Below are 15,565 nucleotides of genomic sequence, written 5' to 3' on the forward strand. Positions count from 1 at the left end.
ACGGGACATATTACAGATGTACATAGCCGAGTCCTAAAAAAATGCAAGACACTTTTTTCTTCTACTAATCCATGGCATAGAAGATACCGGTTCCGCTCTCTCTTCGGATAGTGTGGATACATCCATGAGCATCAAATCCTCAAAGCTGCAGAATTCTTCATTTGATGTGCTCCAGTTTTTTTCAGGCTCACACGTTTTTTTCCTTGTTTGGATTTGTGGAGATCGTAACTGTTCCAGAAGATACTAGGTGTAGGAGTAGCATCTATTCCATCTACATAGCTCAGTAAATCATACAAGGAGATTTCTGTATCACCATCGTCCAAGGTTTGTATGGTTTCATTTCCAAGCACACAACTCCTTTTCTTGTTTGATTCGTAGAGATCATAACTGTTCCTTAGGATACTAGGTGTAATATCTATTTCTTGTACACAATTCAGTAACTCATACAAGATTTCTGTATCACAATCCTGTATGACAACATGTGAAATTAAATCTGCAGGAACCAAGAAATAGAAGATCTGTTGTGTAGCCTGTGGCTCAGTATTACTCGCTGGTTCTTCCTCTGCAGCCATGCATGGCAAGGAGCTCCCATCTAAAGCTGGCAATGTGGCTAAGCTTTCTGTTAAATCGGGGTCTGTGATTTCGGGACATTGTGAGTGTGCACAATTGATCAAAGTTTTCTATATCCCAATAATAGCTTTGACTTGGTGTAACAAAAGAGGGAGAGTTTATACAACCAAAGAGTTCAACCGCTGTGTTCAACAAAACACACTTTAAGAGCTTGTTTGAGGACAAACGCTTGCCAAGTGTGTTTATCATTTTCCTTAAACGGTCCATGATTTCCTTCAATGTTCTGACTCTATGTCTGCTGGTTCTCAAACTTGATAGATGTTTCTTCTTGATGTTACCCTGAGAACTCTAACCCCGTCTGCTTCTCTCTCTTTTTCTCAGAGACCGCAGGGGGTGTTAACAGATGCTCCTGACCAATAAACACAGTGGTCATGGGCTGCCCCTAAGGTTTATGACACTACCAAGGAACCTCCCGTATAGACAGATTTATAACATAATTCATATCTTCCAATATCTACCAGTTGCCTTCTTGAAACTGATAGATTATTGTGCAGCATTGAATTTTATATCCATAGATACCAAACACCGGCTATCTCAAAGTAACCTCTGACCCATAAGGCACCTGACAGCTAGCTTGTCTCCCATAGGAGCTAAAGTGGTCATGTATGATCTCGTTACGTTCAGTATTTTATTTTGCATTTAACTATACACTTTCTAGAGACATATCTTATTTGTGTTTAAAGTTATGAATTTGTGTGTGAATGTGTTCAATTAACCAAGCTCTTGAATGGCTCTGTTTTACGACCCATTAGCCATTATTCTTCTTTGCCCGGTTATGGCTTTACGACCGGCCTGAGTATCAGAACAGATATCCGTCCAGACATCTGTTCAGATAATGGCTTGTTTGAAGTCGAAACTCTCAGCATTCGAGGAATTAATTGAAGGAGGGAGAGGGGGAAGAAAATCACTGAGTACACATTTGGCTTGCTAGACTGTGTTACTGAACAACATGGTTGCCCGTGCTGACAAATGGTTGCTTGCGACAGCTTTTAGTATATCCAGTGCAAGATATCATTACAACTTCCACCACTGGAACTGCTTTTGTTATCACTTAGCACTGGCATTTGTTCTGACATCAGTTTGAGATGTTTCAGTGATCATTCAGAATTCATTGACAGGTGCACTTGACCTCCTTCTGACCTGCATTTACCTGAACTTAATGCAGATTTTGCATTCCAATAGACTTGCATAGGTATGGAAAACCTTGATGCAAGCAAAAGCCCCTCAACACAGCTTAGGGTCCATTCACACTAGCTGCTGCGTTGGTGAAGCCTAAAAAGGAAGGGGTGTGGTTTGCAGATGACAGGGGGGTCTTAAACAGGAAGGGGTGTGGCATTGACAGGAAGGGGTGGGCCATATTTAAATGAGGGGGTGCACGAGTTTAGTCAGGCCTAGGGCAGCACAAAACCTAAATACACTACTGGCTGGAGCATACCACTATCCTCAAACAAGGGCTCTGTCTCCAAATGGGAGCTTTGAGCTTTCTTCAGGCGTGGCTTATAACTAATCTGCACACCCATGCACTCACACTGCCTGCAGGTCTCCAGCAAGACCTTATCACAGGATTGAAGGCTCCATACCACCCAAGACACTTTGAAGCCTTCAAGCTCCAGGCCTGGATCCGGGATTAAAAAACCTGGTCAATACTGACAAGCCAGTCTTCATCATTTCAAATACAATGCTCTGAGCTTTACACCCTGAATTAATGTAAATCATGTGTGCCTTTTGCCTATAAACACACCATGACTGGACCGACCTTGGACTGTCACAATGTATATACACTGCTCAAAACAATTAAAGGAACACTTTTTAATCAGCGCATAGCATCAAGTCAATTAAACTCCTGGGATATTAATCTGGTCAGTTAAGTAGCAGAGGGTGTTGTTAATCAGTTTCAGATGCTTTGGGGTTAATGAAATTAACAACAGGTGCACTAAAGGGGCAACAATGAGTTGCCCTGCAAAACACGAATGGTTTTACAGGTGGAGGCCACCTGCATTTTTTTTTCCCAACTCATCTTTTCTGACTGTTTTTCCCTAGTTTTGCATTTGGCTAGGGTCAGTGTCACTACTGGTAGCATGAGGCGATACCTGGACCCTATAGAGGTTGCACAGGCAGTCCAACTCCTCCAGGATGCCACATCAATACCTGTCGGTGCCAGAAGGTTTGTTGTGTCACCCAGCACAGTCTCAATAGCATTAAGGAGATTCCAGGAGACAGGCAGTTACTCTAGGAGAGCTGGACAAGGCTGTAGAAGGTCCTTAACCCATCAGCAGGACCGGGATCTGCTCCTTTGTGCAAGGAGGAACAGGATGAGCACTGTCAGAGCCCTACAAAATGACCTCCAGCAGACCACTGGTGTGAATGTCTCTGACTAAACATTCAGAAACAGATTTCATAAGGGTGACCTGAGGGCCTGACGTCCTCTAGTGGGCCCTGTGCTCACTGCCCGGCACTGTGGAGCTTGATTGGCACTTACCATTAAGCACCAAATTTGGCAGGTCCACCACTGGAGCCCTGTGCTTTTCACAGATGAGAGCAGGTTTACCCTGAGCATGTGACAGACACGAAAGGGTCTGGAGAAGTCATGGAGAACATTATGCTGCCTGTAACATCGTTCAGCATGACCGGTTTGGTGGTGAGTCAGTGATGGTCTGGGGAGGCATATCCATGGAGGGATGCACAGATCTCTACAGGCTAGACAATAGCACTCTGACTGCCATTAGGTATCCGGATGAAATCCTTGGGCCAGTTGTCAGACCCTATGCTGGTGCAGTTGGTCCTGGGTTCTTCCTGGTGCACGAAATTGCCTGGCCTCATGTGGTGAGAGTATGCAGCCAGTTCCTGGAGGCTGAAGAAACTGATACCACTGAATGGCCCCCAAACTTGCATGACCTAAACCCAACAGAATACCTCTGGGACATTATGTTTCGGTCGGTCCAACGCCGCCAGGTTGCATCTCAGTCTGTTCAGGATCTCAGTGATGCCCTGGTCCAGATCTGGGAGAAAATACCCCAGAACATCATCCAACGTCTCATTAGGAGCATGCCCCAACATTGTCGGGCATGCATACAAGCATGTGGGGGCCGTACAAACTACTAAGTACCATTTTGAGTCGCTGCAATGAAATTTCAGCAAAATGGACTAGCCTGCTGCATCATTTTTTCACTTTGATTTTTGAGGTGTCTTTGAATTCAGCCCTCTGTAGGGTGATCGTTTTTATTTCCATCAAATGATGTGGCATCCTTTAGTTCATAACACATTACCCAGTCCATATCAGTATAGATATCCAGAATGATATTTTTCCCTATTGAGATCTGTGAGATCTGATATCTTTTCAAAGTGGTCCTTGAATTTTTTTGAGCAGTGTAGATATATATATATATATATATATATATATATATATATATATATATATATATATATATAATATTATATTATATAAAAAAGGCTATGTAGGGAGGTGAAGAGAAAAAACCCACCTCTTCAAGGAATCTTATCATAATTCTCTAATCTTCTACTATATTGTCTCAGCTCCATCACAGTGTTGTCCATTGAGCACCCTTTGTGTCTACTTTTCCGCCTCTTGGACCAATTTATTAATCCTAAAGAACTTTATCCTGTTGAATTTTTATTACCTGTCCCATCAGAAGATCAGAATTCGTTGTACCCCCAAGCAGTTTTACTATATTGATATGTGCCAGCTGCTTTCCGAGTGTTGCATTGACTGTATGTCAATTTCTGATGCAGTATCTCATGAAAGTGAGTACACCACTCATATTTTAGTAAATATTTTATTATATCTTTTCATGTGACAACACTGGAGAAATTACATTTTGCTACAATGTAAAGTAGTGAGTGTACAGCTTGTACAACAGTGTAAATTTGCTGCCCCCTCAAAATAACTCAACACACATCCATAATTGTCTAAACTGCCGGCAACAAAAGTGAGTACACCCCTAAGTGAACATGTCCACATTGGGCTAAATTAGCCATTTTCCCTCCCCGGTGTCATGTGACTAGTTAGTGTTACAAGGTCTCAGGTGAGAATGGGAACCAAGTGTGTTAAAGTTGGTGTTATCACTCTCACTCTCTCATACTGGTCACTGGAAGTTCAACTAACACCTCATGGCAAAGAACTCTCTGAGAATCTGAAAAAAAAGAATTGTTGCTCTACATAAATATGGCCTAGGCTATAAGAAGATTGCCCTGAAACTAAGCTGAAGCACGGTGGCCAGGACCATACAGCGGTTTAACAGGACAGATTCCACTCAGAACAGGCCTCGCCGTGGTCAACCGAAGAAGTTGAGTGCATGTGCTCAGCGTCATATCCAGAGGTTGTCTTTGGGAAATAGACGTATGAGTGCTGCCAGCATTGCTGCAGAGGTTGAAGGGGTGGGAGGTCAGCCTGTCAGTGTTTAGACCATATGCTGCACACTGCATCAAATTGGTCTGCATGGCTGTCGTCCCAGAAGGAAGCCCCTTCTAAAGATGATGCACAAGAAATCCCACAAACAGTTTGCTGAAGACAAGCAGACTAAGAACATGGATTACTGCAAACATGTCCTGTGGTCTAATGAGACAAAGATTAACTTATTTGGTTCAGATGGTGTCAAGCGTGTGCAGCGGCAACCAGATAAGGAGTACAAAGACAAGTCTGTCTTGCCTACAGTCAAGCATTGTTGGGGGAGTGTCATGGTCTGGGGCTGCATGAGTGCTACCGCCACTGGGGAGCTACAGTTCATTGAGGGAACCATGCATGACAACATATACTGTGACATACTGAAGCAGAGCATGATCCCCTTCCTTCGAAGACCGGGCCGCAGGGCAGTATTCCAATATGATAACGATCCCAAACTCATCTCAAAGACAAACACTGCCTTGCTAAAGAAGCTGAGGGTAAAGGTGATGGACTGGCTAAGCATGTCTCCAGACCTAAACCCTATTGAGCATATGTGGGGCATCCACAAAGGGAAGGTGGAGGAGCGCAAATGTCTCTAACATCCATCAGCTCCGTGATGTCGTCATGGAGGAGTGGAAGAGGACTCCAGTGGCAACCTGTGAAGCTCTGGTGAATTCCATCCCGAAGAGGGTTAAGGCAGTGCTGGAAAATAATGGTGGCCACACAAAATATTGACAATTTAGGCATTTTCACTTAGGGGTGTACTCACTTTTGTTGCCAGCGGTTTAGACTTTAATGGTTGTGTGTTGAGTTATTTTGAGGGGACAGCAAATTGACACTGTTTTAGAAGCTGTACACTCACTACTTTACATTGTAGCAAAGTGTAATTTCTTCAGTGTTGTCACATGAAAAGATGTAATAAAATATTTACAAAAATGTGAGGGGTGTACTCACTTTTGTGAGATACTGTACTTACCTATTTCCTGACTTCTACCTGCAGTGCCAGCATGCTCCTTCCAACAAGATCCTGGGGAATGCTGCATAGCTCAGATCTTGCAGGGAGACAGTTCTGCACTGTGCTACAGCGTCTTCTCATCTGATGTGTGCTACTCAGCATTCCTAGGATGTTGTCGGCAGGATGGTGATGTTGTCCCTACAGTACGGAAGACGGGGAAAGATAATTTGGATTTTAATGCAGTGTTGTCTTGTCTTGCAGCACTAGGGTCATTTGTGAGAATCAAAACTAAGACACTACCTACATGGAGTTTGAACTTTTTTTCTGTGCTTGTGTGGGCATACAAGCTGTACACTAACTACTTTACATTGTAGCAAAGTGTAATTTCTTCAGTGTTGTCACATGAAAAGATATAATAAAATATTTAGAAAAATGTGAGGGGTGTACTCACTTTTGTGAGATACTGTATATTTCCATATTCAGATACACATGACTGTCTCTTTCTACTCCATATTTGTTTTCTTTTTCTATCTTTCCCTGTTACATTGTAAGGATGATGGAAATGTAACAAAGCCCCAAATGCATTAGCTATGCCACCTAGTGGGTATTTTGCACTATATTCTATTTCCTTTAAAGTGTATACCGTCATCCAGGTCTTATTCTGTTAATGCAAAGCTGAACTCCAAGGAAAGTAAAAATCCTTCCTTGAAATGGGGCTGCCTCCCGCACTTCAAGGATTAATACTGAAATTTTAGTATGGATGCATTTGCATAGTTACATTGGTCAAGCTTGGATCAATGTACAGTGCCTTGCGAAAGTATTCGGCCCCCTTCAACTTTGCGACCTTTTGCCACATTTCAGGCTTCAAACATAAAGATATAAAACTGTACTTTTTTGTGAAGAATCAACAACAATTGGGACACAATCATGAAGTGGAACGAAATTTATTGGATATTTCAAACTTTGTTAACAAATAAAAAACTGAAAAATTGGGCGTGCAAAATTATTCAGCCCCTTTACTTTCAGTGCAGCAAACTCTCTCCAGAAGTTCAGTGAGGATCTCTAAATGATCCAATGTTGACCTAAATGACTAATGATGATAAATAGAATCAAGTGTGTAATCAAGTCTCTGTATGAATGCACCTGCACTGTGATAGAGGTCCGTTTAAAGCGCAGAGAGCATCATGAAGAACAAGGAACACACCAGGCAGGTCCGAGATACTGCTGTGGAGAAGTTTAAAGCCAGATTTGGATACAAAAATATTTCCGAAGCTTTAAACATCCCAAGGAGCACTGTGCAAGCGATAATATTGAAATGGAAGGAGTATCAGACCACTGCAAATCTACGAAGACCTGGCCGTCCCTCTAAACTTTCAGCTCATACAAGGAGAAGACTGATCAGAGATGCAGCCAAGAGGCCCATGATCACTCTGGATGAACTGCAGAGATCTACAGCTGAGGTGGGAGACTCTGTCCATAGGACAACAATCAGTCGTATACTGCACAAATCTGGCCTTTATGGAAGAGTGGCAAGAAGAAAGCCATTTCTTAAAGATATCCATAAAAAGTGTTGTTTAAAGTTTGCCACAAGCCACCTGGGAGACACACCAAACATGTGGAAGAAGGTGCTCTGGTCAGATGAAATCAAAATCAAACTTTCTGGCAACAATGCAAAACGTTATGTTTTTAGCGTAAAAGCAACACAGCTCATCACCCTGAACACACCATCCCCACTGTCAAACATGGTGGTGGCAGCATCATGGTTTGGGCCTGCTTTTCTTCAGCAGGGACAGGGAAGATGGTTAAAATTGATGGGAAGATGGATAGAGCCAAATACAGGACCATTCTGGAAGAAAACCTGATGGAGTCTGCAAAAGACCTGAGACTGGGACGGAGCTTTGTCTTCCAACAAGACAATGATCCAAAACATAAAGCAAAATCTACAATGAAATGGTTCACAAATAAACATATCCAGGTGTTGGAATGGCCAAGTCAAAGTCCAGACCTGAATCCAATCTAGAATCTTTGGAAAGAACTGAAAACTGCTGTTCACAAACGCTCTCCATCCAACCTCACTGAGCTCGAGCTGTTTTGCAAGGAGAAATGGGCAAAAATTTCAGTCTCTCGATGTGCAAAACTGATTGAGACATACCCCAAGCGACTTACAGCTGTAATTGCAGCAAAAGGTGGCGCTACAAAGTATTAACTTAAGGGGGCTGAATAATTTTGCACGCCCAATTTTTCAGTTTTTTATTTGTTAAAAAAGTTTGAAATATCCAATAAATTTTGTTCCACTTCATGATTGTGTCCCACTTGTTGTTGATTCTTCACAAAAAATTACAGTTTTATATCTTTATGTTTGAAGCCTGAAATGTGGCAAAAGGTCGAAATGTTCAAGGGGGCCGAATACTTTCGCAAGGCACTGTAAGTATGTACAGTATGTGCCATGCCTGTGGGATTACTGTGGAAACTGGAAATCACTGTGTTATGCACCGATACTATCATGAGCACCATTAGGTTCCAGGTCCAGTGCCAAGGAGGTCGCTCGCTCGGCATGGCTGCCATTTAGAGAACACTTTGCATTTTCTCAATTAATGCAAAGAGTCATCCAATCAGAGAGTGATTTGCATTCATTAAGAAAATGTAAATTATTCTCTTAATGTCACCGCTTGGCACGGGCCTCAGGTGACCACAGCAATCATTGTAGTAATGATGTCTACTAATGAGATTTCCAGCTTCCACAGGTATGGTACATAAATAATTACATAGGTCCAAGATGGACTAATATAACTATACTAGACATTAAGCCCGTTAAATTAACGGGTGCTAGAACATATGTGGTCAAACATTTGTGCGCGCACCCGCCGCGAGCCCGCGCACACACGCCGCTTAGCGCACATCCGACACGTGCCCGCGCACACCCGCCGCTTCAACATTTTCACCCAGCTGCCCGAAGTCTCTGCGCTCCAAGTCCCAAATGCTCATTTACATCTAGGGTGCTGGGAAAAAACTGTTTTACTTACCCGATTCTCTGCTCCTGCAGCTGCAGGACAGATTCTTGCAGGTTCTTCCTCCCCTATACACTTGTGGTTGGAGGCCTCTGACATCATAATGATCAATGCAGGTATCCTAGCCCTGTACTGGGCACGAAGGTGCCAAGAAACAGTCTACTGCCAGAACATAGGGGAGCTTCGCCTGTGGGGGAAGCACTGGTAAGTAAAACTGCTTTTCCTGTCCCCTAGATCTAAACAAACAATCCTTGAAGAATGGGGGCAGTCCCACTGCAAGGAAGGACTTTTACCTTTCTTGGAGTTGGGCTTTATGTGTAGTAACCTACAGCAACAAATTAGAATTCATCTTTATGTTCCATCTCATCTGGTCTGGTTTCATCAATATAATTTCTGCCTAAATGGTAATGTGTTAATTTATTTTGTAATTATCACCTAAGATCGCTTCATTAAATATAGCCACGGTATTTATGTTTTTACATGTTCACAGTTTCTACTGATTTCTAGAAAGTACCATTTTTTATTTTTTTTTTAAATTATAAGCACCTACAGAAACATCTTGCATCATCGTGTGTGTTAAAGTATAACTAAAGAAAAACCTTTTTTTTTTTTTTTTTTACATGGTGGTGGGAGAGCAGCAGAGTTAGAACCACTGTCAGGTTTTTATTGCTGTCTGTGTCTCTGTAGGGGCTTGTTTACCTTGCTGATCCTCTGAAAAGCAATGCACTGCAGCATTTGAAATGTCAGCTCAGGTTTGACAGTTTCACCACTTGAAAGGCTGCAACATCCTACTGCAACTGCGTGTATTTCAAACAGTCACAGGCAGTGGCGGCTGGTGCTCAAAATTTTTTGGGGGGCGCAAACAGAAAAATGTAATAGGCATTGCTTTGCGGCAAAAAACGCAGCAAAAAATAGCTGGAAGTGACAACAGAGGAGCCGCCAGGCTCCGGTTTATGAATACCAATACCCCAAAGGGATCAGGAGGTGTAGATTACCTATTCTAAGCATCCAGAAGAATACACATGATTACCCAGGGACCCACTTGCTGCTTAAGGCTTCTTATCCCTTTATGGGGAACTATTTGCGGTGAGTTCAACACCATAAGGGGAGCAGAGCACCATATTAAGCACAGCAAGAATTAAGGAAAGCACCAAGCATTCGATTGTGGGAATTTTTCCTTGCACATAGCACTTTGTTCATATTGTATAACACAGTTATTGGCATATATATATATATAAACATTTTTTGCACATAGCACTTTGTTTGGCAAGTTGTCTGGATTTTTGCACCATATCTGTGGGTATATTAGCGTTTACATTTCCACTGCATCAATTAATGTGCACCTAGACACAGTTATTGACCAACCCACTTATTATTTTATCACCCAGCACTGGTTATTTATTTATTTATTGATCTATTTATTGGATTCATTTATTGCATTTATTTATTCATTTACTGGTTACTGGATATATGTACCACATTATGTGCATCGAACAAGAGGGTATACAGAATACACATCTCAGCTCCAGTCTCCTATTTCTTCCTATTTATATTGAAGTTGGGCACAACTGATTTTTACTCTACCCTTATTATTACACACAGTAGCGCCATAGCCCTTATATACATACTCTACTTCGTTTTTAAAAAAATCTGAATAAATCACCTAGGCAAGCGCTGAGGCTGGCCTCTCTACTGGAGGCCTACTCCACCTGCTAAATTCTTCCAGTCTGCCCATTACATGATCCATTCCCTTCCCTGGCAAGCTGGTGATGGGGGGTTGCTTCCACTCACCTTTTGTGTTCAGCAGCAGCAGAGTAAGTAAGTAAGAGTTGAAGTCGGGGATCGACTGTGCTCCCTCCTGCTCTCAGTCTCAAAGCTGTCCTCCTGGCTGGCTTGTTGTAGCGCTGTCTTTAATCTGTAGCGGTCCGGTGTGTAGCAGAGCCAGTGGATGTCCGCATGGGGTGAGGCTCAGGCAGGCTCTACCGCGTTCTGGTTCCAATGCGGGAAGAAGACAGTGACGCCCAAGCACTGCCCTACGACGTCGGACGTCCTATGGACCACTCACAGGATGGCAATGGTACAGTGGGAGGACACTCTAAAGGACACCAATCAGCTTCCCAGAAAAAATCACAAGATACCAAAACCCCTAAACCTCTCACTATAGACAGCAGTGTGTCCGGCGCCCCGCGCACACTTAAAGGAACACATTTTTTTTTTTCAATGGTGATGTACGGATGACTAGCCTTGGGGGGGGGGCAGCGCCCCTGCGCCCCCTATTAACAAAGCCACCACTGGTTGCAGAGCAGCTGCGGTACGTTCCTATTCACTTGAATGGGTCTTGTTTGGCACACAACAAATCCCATAGTCCATAGTCTATCTCGGGGTTGGTCAAGAGAGGGTGACTATGTTCTTACATACAGTGGGACCATGGAGAATCAACGTAACCATCCTCTAACAAGAAGTCAGATCACAGCAAGAAAAAGTTAATTTGAAGATTTGGTGGAGGCTGAGAGCAACTGAAGGTACTTTTTGACTTAGGAAAACTCTTGAATAAACCTATTTTTTTAAAACTTAAAACTTTTTTAAGAGTTTAGTGTCATAAAAGGATATGATTCCGGATTTGCACTTGCTTGCTCAGTGAGTTCATCTGCCTATTACCCCATGGATTGATTCAATTTGTGTGGTGACACGTTTATACACACACTAGGAGGTCCTATTTACTGATTGAATGTTTGCAATATGACTACTGACTGTGGGGATGTTGTAGCAGGGGAACCGTATAGTAGAACCTTGAGGACCATACATGACAATCCTTTAAGATCAGATACAAGACAACAGCAACAGGCAGCGGTGGATGATAATGCTGGGACTTTTTAAATGGCTGTTCTGGAAGCTTGATCAATGGTTAAAGAAATGAAGTCCTACTTGGACAAGTGCACCCTAACGGAGTATTTGGTTGTGGAACGAATCCCCCGTGGATTGCGCATTAAAAAGTTCCCGACTTTTGAGTTAGCATCAGAGAATTTGAAAAGGCAGTGGACTGACGCTTTGTTGGCAAGCTCATTTGAACTGATGCGGATCATCATAGCATCTGAAACTCAGGACCTGGAAAGGCTGCAGGATGAAATTGCACAAATATAGAAAGAAATCATACCCTACAAGGATTCACCTATGTTTGAGAGTCTGAATGTCAAGCTGAATGAGAAGCTTGATAGAATGGAAAAAGAAGTTATAGCTGGAAAAAAGAGAAATTACCAAGTGACAGGCTTGACTATGAATCCAATTCAGTTTATGTGTGCAGAAAACCCCAACATTTTAGGATGCCTAATAAAAGGAACAAAAAGAAAACAATGGCCCGGATGGCATCATCAAAAAAGTCAGCTTTTCAGAAATGGAAAATGAGACTTTGGATCAAACCCTGGCAATGTCTGCTGCTGATTCATCAACTGATTCTGGTGATAGAGATGTGTCGGATATCAGACAAGGACAGCCACAGCATTTAAAAGAGAAGTCAGGGTGTGCCAACAAGAAAAAGAAACTGATAAAAAAAACATTTTAGAAAACCCGACGAGGAGGCAAGAAGAAAAGAAGATATGGGTGGCAGGGATCGTTACCCCTTGAGAAGACTACAACAAAAGCACTGACAGAGGTTGATCTCTCTTTGCTCTCTAAAGGGATTAAACTTTTGTCCTTCACGCCATTTCAACTTTTTTGACACTATTTTAGATCTGAATAAATTTGCACATTCCTTTACTTTACGTAAACACTATTTTTGTGACATTAAAAAGAAGCGAAAAGAGGATAAACATGTATCACCAGTTGATCTTGAGTTAGATTTTAGGGATTAGTGCAATTTATGGGATTTGATTGATCTGGCCCATGAGTCTCAATTAGAGGAAGGGGAGGATTAGGGATTAATGGATTCGGTTTCATTTAAATCTCGTTCAGATTTTTACCCTATCCAGTCTAGGAGGTAAAGAGATGGATTGTTTCCAGAAAGCTATTGAACAGGAACTTACTAGACTGGCTTCACGGTTGGTGTCTGGAGGATGAGTTCTGACCGACAACTTGAGCACCAAGGAAAAATATTCACTTGAGCAGTTAAGAGAAGACCGCTCTATAGTTCTAAAGAATTCCGACAAAGGGGGCTTGTTGTTGTTCATAACACAGACACATACATATATTTTCCATCTAGTAATAAGCGGGGGACCACTCAACTTAATTTTAAGGGGAACCACAAGTTTGGCACAAAAGATTGCCCTGGTTGTCCACGTTTGATTAAGGGAGAGGGATTGAAGTCTACAGTTAGTGGTAGAAATTATAGTGTCAAAGATTTTATAAATTGTAACACCAGATACTTATTATACTTGATTACGTGTAAGATCTGTCACATACATTATGTGGGCAGAACAACAAGGAGATTGGGGGATGGCCTCCATGATCATGTGTATGATATACAGAAGAACCACTCTACAAATGTTGCCAATCATTCTAACAGATCACATGGTGGCGATCTCACAGCTCTACAACTACAGGGGATTGAAAGTAAAAAGACCACCTTGGTTGCTGCGCAAGCTGGAAGTCTTCTGGATTTTCACAAATGCCCAAAGGGCTAAATTTAGAGTGGGATCTTACCTATTTTTATGATTGACTTCCCCTTGCTGAAGAGAATCTTCCCTTTTTTTCAGCTAATTTCATACAGTCTATTAGCACCTATTTCCTTTAATTTTTTTCTAGTTGCCTTCAGTCTCTTAGCAACTACTTTCGTTTTTTTTTCCAGCTAACTTCCTGCAGTCTTTTAGCACCTATTTCCTTCATTTTTTTTCCAGCTAGTTGCCTTCAGTCTGCTAGTACCCACTTCTGTGTGTGTGTTTTTTTATTAATTTTTTTAGATTTTTTGCAACCTTCCTTTAGTGCATCTAATGCTCATGATGTTCACCCGAGCATGTGTGTTCCCCAAAGGTCCCGGATCCGGAAGTGATGCAACTACGCTGGACGCGTTTCGTCATAGACGTCCTCAGCAGCACTTGTGCAGGATCAGCAGTGCTGAGGACGTCTATGGCGAAACGCGTCCAGCGTAGTTGCATCAATTCCGCATCTGGGACCTTTGTGGAACACACTGCGTTCCGGAACTACAAACTTTTTGGCGTGTGCGCCCACACGGTCCCCCCTATTTGGATTTTATGTGCAATACCTGCTACAACATTGTGAGTACCCGATTTTATGATATTTCAATAAATTTATACTACGGTATCACACTATGTGTCCCCCCCTTGTTCATTTATATACACACCACTGCTGGAGTACCAACCAGGAAGTACACTGAACGCTGTGGAACAGCACTTACTCCCCCACATCCCTTTGGTACCGAGACGTACAGACATGTGAGCAGTGTCCAAGATCCCCAGGACAAGCCATCTCTACGCTGTGGTATACAGCTTATATATACCCCTGCCTAATACGCCTTTGTGGGGTTGGGCACTCTGGTGAGTGCAATCTATTTCATTACCACCCTGGGCACCCCCTTTAAATAGAAGACCTATGGGATTGCCATATAAAGATTAAGCACCATCACCTATGGACTTTGATTTAAGATTTATGCACCAAGCATTGGATCACTTTCACTGTGCATAACTTCAACTGGGCATAAGAGCATTTGCACTTTTATTTTTTATTTATATAGCCCACTTTGCACTTCACTTTTGTTACTATTTATCCCCCACAACATCACTGCACTCAGCACTTTATAATATTCTATACGGCATATATTCTATATAATTACAGCTGTCTCCATTTTTTGATTGTCGACATTTAATTTTTTTTAATGTACATATATATATATATTTTTGGATACTAGCCACCATAGTCACTGCTATATACATTTGCATCTTATATCACTGGATCACTTCATTAAGAGACTCATCGATATACGTTTATATACGTTTGCACTTTATGCCACTGGATCACCTTACTCAGATATTTATTTATCAAGCTACAGCACCAAGCACTTTATGATTATATGACTGTTTATGTATTTATATCTTATTTATGCTAGCGTGTCATTGGATGTATATGCAATTTTCAATTAGCATCTGCTTCATTTATTTACTTTTAGCTGAATGCATATTTTCTTAACTACTTATTTATTTGGGTCCATATAGCAGATTCGTTTACTCATATATTAGCCATTAGCCACTTTCCCTCCCCGTTGTCATGTGACTTGTTAGTGTTACAAGGTCTCAGGTGTGAATGGGGAGCGGGTGTGTTAAATTTGATGTTATCACTCTCATATTGGTCACTGGAAGTTCAACATGGCACCTAATGGCAAAGAACTCTCTAAGGATCTGAAAAAAGAATTGTTGCTCTACATAATGTTGGACTAGGCTATAAGAAGATTGCCAAGACCCTGAAACTGAGCTGCAGCATGGTGGCCAAGACCATACAGCGGTTTAATAGGTTCCAACTCAGAACAGGCCTCGCTATGGTCAACCAAAGAAGTTGAGTGCACGTGCTCAGTGTCATATTTAGAGGTTGTCTTTGAGAAATAGATGTATGAGTGCTGCTAGCATT

At 42.1% G+C, this 15,565-nt stretch overlaps 1 pseudogene across 1 annotated transcript; it reads right to left on the bottom strand.

Annotated features, from left to right (window-relative positions):
• Positions 1-33: 33 nt before the first annotated feature.
• Positions 34-837, bottom strand: LOC309555254 (annotated as a pseudogene). The gene has a single exon. The product of its transcript is annotated as an uncharacterized misc_RNA (transcript).
• Positions 838-15,565: the final 14,728 nt, after the last annotated feature.

Source organism: Pelophylax lessonae (genome assembly GCF_965119305.1).
Source record: "Pelophylax lessonae genome assembly, chromosome: 4".
NCBI classification, from domain to species: Eukaryota; Metazoa; Chordata; class Amphibia; order Anura; family Ranidae; genus Pelophylax; species Pelophylax lessonae.